This window comes from Aegilops tauschii, chromosome 7 (assembly GCF_002575655.3).
Source record: "Aegilops tauschii subsp. strangulata cultivar AL8/78 chromosome 7, Aet v6.0, whole genome shotgun sequence".
Taxonomy (NCBI): Eukaryota; Viridiplantae; Streptophyta; class Magnoliopsida; order Poales; family Poaceae; genus Aegilops; species Aegilops tauschii.
This window is the reverse complement of record NC_053041.3, coordinates 530915028-530922684: the sequence shown is the minus strand read 5'-3', so window position 1 is coordinate 530922684 and position 7657 is coordinate 530915028. Positions and strand designations below refer to the sequence as shown.

The following is a 7657-nucleotide window of genomic DNA, read 5'->3' as shown; positions in this document are numbered from 1 at the left end:
TGCCACTGCGTTGTCTTTTTGGGCCGTAGTGGCGCGGCCCGCGGTCAACCGCCGCCCCGAGGCCGTCCGCTCCAGGCCGTGTCTGAGGCTGTACCGACCCTCGCGCTACCGCTGCATCATCCGGCCGAGCCGTAGCGAGCGTGGCACGCGGTCCCTGCAACCGCCATGAGGTCTTCCCCGCCGTCGCCCCGACCCGCGCGCTACCGCTGCGTCGCCCCTTCGGGTCGTAGCGTCGCTGCGCGTGGTCTACTCTGTCGTCTCCACGCGTCGACCTCTATGTGGCATGCGTCGCGCTGCCACCGTCCGTGCCGGTCTTCGTCATGCTGTCGGGTTCTTCCTCGCCTACTTCAGGCATCGTCGCCGCGACTCGACATTGACCACGGCGTCCCTTGCACGGCTACCTCGATCACGGCTAGACCACCCTATGCTCTCGGCTACATCGACATTGGCACAAAGGGCTACCGCCTTGCTTGAGCAACCTCGTCGGTTCCACTCTAGCCACGACTTCCGCGATGCATCGACCATTCGACTGTGGGGTGGGGGGGGGTGTCCGTCGGCTTACCTTCGGATTCTTCTCCAGTCTCACCGTCTGCGTCGCTACCATTGTGACTGCGGGGGGATGTTGAGTATAATGGTTATTTAGGAAACGTAGGATAGCGTAGGATTTATTCTACCTTGCCTTGTACTCCAAGATGACCATGTGCTCCTATATATATGCCCACGAGGCTCAAGAATACAACGAACAACGAACAACGAACTATTCCACCAAATCCCTCTCTCCCTTCTAACAGGTACGAGACGTACATGTACCCTTGGCTATAGTATTTTTTATCACGTGTGTTCTTGATATATTTTTATTTTATTTTGTCATTGTAAACATCAGAGAAAATTGAAACGAAGTAAAAGGATTTTGAGTGTACGAAACGTACATGTACCCTTGGCTATAGTATTTTTTATCACGTGTGTTCTTGATGTTTTTTATTTAAATCAGTCCTTCGGCCAAACCAAACAGCACGTAGGAGTCTCCACAATGCTGGCGTTCTGCTCCTTTGTGTCCCTGTTGCTCGTTGTAATAACGCTCCTTCTGAGGATCAAGAGCAAGGTCTGCAGTGGCACAAGCTCATCGGCGACGTGCCGCTTCCACTTCCGCCAGGGCCAGGGCCGTGGCCAGTGGTCGGTAGCATGCCCGAGATGGTGCTCAATAAGCCGGCGTTCCGTTGGATCCATTGTGTGATGAAGGATATGGGCACCGACATCGCTTGCTTCCGCCTTGGCGGCGTCCACGTCGTCCCGATCACATGTCCCAAGATTGCAAGGGAGGTGCTCAAGAAGCAGGACAAAAACTTCTTGTCCCGCCCACTCACCTTCGCCTCCCACGCCATCAGCTACGAGTACAAGGACGCCGTGCTCGCGCCATTCGGCGACCAGTGGATGAAGATGCGCAAGGTGCTCACCTTTGAGATCATCTGCCCCTCCCGTCACAAGTGACTCCACAACAAGCGCGCCGACGAAGCTGACAACTTGAGGAGCTACATCTACAACCTCATCGCCCGGGGGTCATCTTCAACGTCTGGACTAGCCAACGTCGATGTCAGGCACGTCGCGCGGCATTACTACGGCAACGGCATCCGCCGGCTTGTCTTCGGCCAACGGTACTTCGGGGAGCCTCAGCCGGACGGCGGGCCGGGGCCGATGGAGGTGGAGCACATGGACGCTTCCTTCACCCTCCTAGGGCTCCTCTTCTCGTTCTGCGTCAGCGACTACCTCCCGTGTCTACTTGGCCTAGACCTCGACGACCACGAGAAAATTATTAAGGAGGCCATCACAAAAGTGGATAGACTGCACAACATGGTCATTGAAGAGCGTTGAAGGCAGTGGAAGAGCAGCGAGAGGCAGGACGGGGTCCAGGATTTCCTTGACGTTCTCATCACGCTCGCCGACGGTGACGGCAAGCCGTTGCTCAGCATCGATGCGGTCAAAGCATAGTGCAAGGTAAGAAAAATATTAATTAATGATAAATTTTAAGATGGTTCAATAAGATGGTCATCCATGAGAAAAGGTAATAGCTCACACTCTTCAATAGTACTCCCTCCGTTTCAAAATTCTTGTCTTACATTTGTCTAGAAACGGATGTATCTAATACTAAAATGTAATTAGATACATCCATATTTAGACAAATCTAAGACAAGAATTTCGAGACAGAGGGGGTAGATCTTATACCGTATTTGGCAGGTGTTAGAAAAGGGAAACAATAGAATAAGAAATTATGAATTGATTGTTTAAACATATCTTTTTTTTTTAGGGGCGTGGGTCAATAGTTTAAACATATCATTATTGTAATTTTCTATCATTTTGGGAGTGTTCGAGGAAAAGAAAATTATTGTATTCCTAATTAACATGATTTTAGCAATTTAAGTGTCTTATAGGCAAATTTTGTCTGTTCGCAAAATAAAGTGAGATGAGAAAAATAAAAACAATTTTATTTTTTATAATATATTAATGTTTGAAAAAACCACATGTATGCTCAACTACACTTATGAATTTCATGAAACAAAGTAGATCTGTCATGTGTGGTGGTAGTGGTAAGTTTGCTACTCTCAATTGTCAAGCTGTGAGCTTGAAACCTAGTATATATTTTTGTTTTTAATTTTGTATTGCCATTTTCCATTATTTTTATTTGATGTGATTTCAAGTTAAATTATATTTAATATTCCAATTATTCAACATTAATCTAGCTTTCGGATCATGTGGAGGGGGCATGGATGGCACAAGTCAAAATGCGTTGGGATGGTCCATGATGGTATTTCATCCCATTATGAGATGGTGCATAGCGATGATGTGTTGTTTGATAAATATTAAAAAGATGCAAACTTTTTGAAACATTAACATTGGTTCTAATTTTAAAATTTGATTCATCTCTCATTTTTATAATTCATTATAATTAGTACAATAGATCAAAACAATTGAAATGAACATGGACTAAGAAGTGACTGATAAAAAAGAAATCCAAACGATAACTTGTACATGTGTGGTGCGAAGCAATTCCGTCCACACGTTTTTTGATGGCAACTTTAGTTACAAGAGGAGATGGTGACTGAAGATGACGGCGGACTGAGACAGATTAATTTGCACATGCTAATTATTTAAAAAAATGCACATGCTATCTACATATTCGTACCTCCCATGATGTAAGAGCATCTCCAGCCGTTGTGTCCCAGGGACATTTTTTGCGCCGGATAAAAATATGTCGGCCCTAATTTTGCTCTTGGAGTGGAAACTTCCCCAGTAGTTTTAAGCCCCGAGGCCACACCTCACTCGCTCGCCCGCCTGGCCGCCTTCGTGCCGACCGCAGCGTCCGCCCCGCGCCAGGGCCGACAAGCTCGTCTGCCGCCGCTCGAGCCGCTGCCGCGTCCGCCCCTGGCCAGGGCCGACAAGCTCGTCCGCCGCCGCTCGAGCTGCTGCCGCATCCGCCCCGGGCCAGGGCCGACGAGGAGCTCATCCGCGCGCCCGCCGCCGCTGTACAAGTGTAGCATGCCGAACGGCAGCCCTTTCAAGAGCCTCTGCCATGTCGTGGTTGCCGCGTGCAGGAAGGTCACCCTCCTCATCCCGGCCGACGCCGCTGTCCTCTACAAGGTCAGCGACAAGATCGACCAGCCCAGGATCGCGCACACCAAAGAGTTCACTTTCCTCGACAAGGCGGCTATAGTCGCGAACTCAGACCTGGAGGAGGTGACGAACGTGGGCGCCGCGGCAGCGGCCGCGGGCTCGGGGAGGCTGTGCTGGTGGAGGCAGGCTCGCGGGCTGCTGCCGATCTGGGCAACGAGCATCGTGCTGTCGACGGCGTACGCGCAGCTCAACACCACGGTCGTGCAGCAGGGCAGTGGCATGGACATGCGGGTCATGTCGTTCACCATCCCGGCCGCGTCCATGGTGTCCTTCGAGGTGATCTGCGTCCTGGCGTGGGTGCTCATCTACGGCTCAGTGATCGTGCCGACACTCAGGTGACTGTCCCTGGCAAGCCGTCCCAGCTGAGGCGGATGGGCGTCGGGTGGCGCTCTCGGCCTGCTCCTGCCCCTGCGCGGCGGCGCAGACCACCAGCCCAGCGTCGTCGTAGCTCGCGCCTCTCCGGCCACACACCGGCGAGGCGTTCTGCGCGGGCGGTTCCGTTGATGGGGGGGGGGGGGGGGGGGGGGGGGGAAGGAGAAGAGAAGAGAACAGAGAGCATCACATGGGTGGGCCCCGGAAAAAAAGTGAGGAGAGAGGGAGTGTGAGGCTGACGGTGGGCCAAAAGCATGCAAAACAGTCTCTCTCCTCCACCAGCTCCCCCAGGATCTTGGGTTCGGCGTGGGTTCGCTGGCCCAATTTTTGGCCAAATCCGGTGCTAATTAAGGTCGTGGGGGCACGAGTGGGGCTTTTTTTGCCCGCCGGCGCTGAAAAGTGCCTCTGGGGGGCTTCTTGGGGCCTAGTGGAGATGCTCTAAGTGAAGCCATCTTAAAAAATACCTAGGTCACTATTCATGCAAGTTTGACGTCACCAAAGGTCATGTTAAGAGGCATATAATGTTTCTAAAAGAAGTGATGTAATATGTCTCTATACAAAGATATAAATTGTATTAACTTACATTAATCTTCATGAAATGCATGCAGGACAGACTATTAGCGGTCATAGAAAACCCATAAAACGTAGTGGAGTGGGCGCTGGCGGAGATGGTGAACAACCCAGAATTGCTGGCCAAAGCTGTGGAGGAGATGGATCGGGTGCTCGGTTGCGAGCGGCTGGAGCACGAGTCGGACATCATGCAACTCAACTATCTCAAGGCGTGCATATGTGAGGCATTTCGCCGACACCCAGTCGCTTCCTTCAACATGCCGCACGTTGCGATTGCCGACACCATTGTTGCGGGCTACCGCGTGCCCAAGGGTAGCCACGTCATCCTCAACCGGATGGCCCTGGGCCAGAACCCCACCGTCTGGGACGAACCGCTCCACTTCAAGCCAGAGCGCCATATAGAAGACAACATCAATGTGGTGCTTAGCGAGAGCGAGTTGCGGTTCATCTCCTTCAGCACCGGACAGCGGGGCTGCATCACGGCATCACTAGGAACAACCATGAGTGTCATGCTTTTCGGCAGGCTCCTGCATGGCTTCACCTGGACCAAACCGGCTGGAGTGTCGGCCATCAATCTCAGCAAGTCCAAGCACAACCTCTTCAAGGAGAAACCGCTAGTGCTACATGCTGAGCCACGTCTTGCAGTGCACCTCTACCCTCTCATGCACCATTGAGCAAATAACGAGCTATGAAGCACCCATATGGCGAGTATATATAAATAAATATTGATGTTGCCTTCCTTTTTCTTGATTTTTTTAGAAACATTGTCGCCTTTCTTGATTAATAAAGGAAACCAAAAGAAAAACAAAAAATAAAAACCTCAAGGAAAAAACTCCAATAGAAAGCCCAAGAAATACCGGATAAAAATCCAACCTTGGAAGAAAAAAAAGGAAAATCAGTACATCCGAAACGGACAGATGGGCCGAGCTACACGTATGCATCCTGATTAAGTGCAAGAATTTTGAAGTCATTCTATTTTCCCACTGGTGAGATGTTGGATGCAGGACCTGGTACACACCCATCCCAGGTTTCGAGAGCATTATTTGAAGGGAAATCAATTTTGAAGCAGGGATTAATCTGTCACACTGGAAATGGCAGAGCATCGAACATTTGGGCTAATAATTGGCTGCCAAGAGATAATATGTTGAGTGCATCACATCCACGGTCAGATGATTCACCATCTCTTGTGGCATATTTAATGGATGAAAGTACCAGATCATTGAATCATGCTTTGGTCTTCCAACATATGCAACGCCAAGATGCAGACATCATTCTTAATATTCCCCTTAGCTCAAGGAATTTGGATGATCGATGGGCTTGGCATTATGAGAAAAGTGGGGTCTGCATGGAGATCATGCGACAGAATGCTTGTTGACACTAACAGAACTGGAAAGGTGCAACAACACCCGGGAGTCTCGGCACCCTCCAATCCTGCCGTCCAGGGGTTTTATGATTCGTGCCAGCCACTGTACAGCTACACACGTTTTGTAGGTTTAGAGTAATTAGGCAGCCTTTTTAAGAAAACAAACAACGATGGGAGGAGGATGCAACATGCAGAAATAGGTCTGGCAGGTCTACGTGGTCCATGAGATGGTTGAAGTGACAACAAATAGAATGTGTGCACGCGCCCACCAGCATCACAAGAGATTCCCATTCGCCACGTGTTCTTTTGATTGGTCTCTCCTTTCAGCTTTCTTTCGTCACCGGAGCTGGTAGCATCACAAGAGATTCAAGGGGAGGCATCATCTTCTTCTTATTCATCTGTTGGCGGCGTAGTGATTGATGTCTACTACACAACCTTCTTTTTGTAGACTTTGTTGGGCCTCCAAGTGCAGAGGTTCGTAGGACAGTAGCAAAATTATCTCAAGTGGATGACCTAAGGTTTATCAATCCGTGGGAGGCGTAGGATGAATATGGTATCTCTCAAGCAACCCTGCAACCAAATAACAAAGAGTCTCTTGTGTCCCCAACACACCCAATACAATGGTAAATTGTATAGGTGCACTAGTTCGGCGAAGAGATGGTGATACAAGTGCAATATGGATGATAGATATAGGTTTTTGTAATCTGAAAATATAAAAACAGCAAGGTAACAAGTGGTAAAACTGAGCATAAACGGTATTGCAATGCTAGAAAACAAGGCCTAGGGTTCATACTTTCACTAGTGCAAGTTCTCTCAACAATAATAACATGATTGGATCATATAACTATCCCTCAACATGCAACAAAGAGTCACTCCAAAGTCACTAATAGCGGAGAACAAACGAAGAGATTATGGTAGGGTACGAAACCACCTCAAAGTTATTCTTTCCGATCAATCCATTGGGCTATTCCTATAAGTGTCACAAACAGCCCTAGAGTTCGTAGTAAAATAACACCTTAAGACACACATCAACCAAAACCCTAATGTCACCTAGATACTCCAATGTCACCTCAAGTATCCGTGGATATGATTATATGATATGCATCACACAATCTCAGATTCATCTATTCAACCAACACATAGTACCTCAAAGAGTGCCCCAAAGTTTCTACCGGAGAATGAAGACGAAAACGTGTGCCAAACCCTATGCATAGGTTCATGGGCGGAACCCGCAAGTTGATCACCAAACCATACATCAAGTGAATCAATAGAATAACCCATTGTCAGCACGGTTATCCCACACAAGACATACATCAAGTGTTCTCAAATCATTAAAGACTCAATCCGATAAGATAACTTCAAAGGGAAAACTCAATCCATTACAAGAGAGTAGAGGGGGAGAAACATTATAAGATCCAACTATAATAGCAAAGCTCGCGATACATCAAGATCGTGCCAAATCAAGAACACGAGAGAGAGAGAGAGAGAGAGAGAGATCAAACACATAGCTACTGGTACATACCCTCAGCCCCGAGGGTGAACTACTCCCTCCTCGTCATGGAGAGCGCCGGGATGATGAAGATGGCCACCGGTGAGGGTTCCCCCCTCCGACAGTGTGCCGGAACAGGGTCTCGATTGGTTTTTGGTGGCTACAGAGGCTTACGGCGGCGGAACTCCAGATCTATT

The 7657-nt window shown here is 49.1% G+C and overlaps 1 pseudogene; it reads left to right on the top strand.

Annotated features, from left to right (window-relative positions):
* Window positions 1-619: 619 nt before the first annotated feature.
* LOC109761673 (tyrosine N-monooxygenase-like) lies at window positions 620-5353 on the top strand (annotated as a pseudogene).
* Window positions 5354-7657: the final 2304 nt, after the last annotated feature.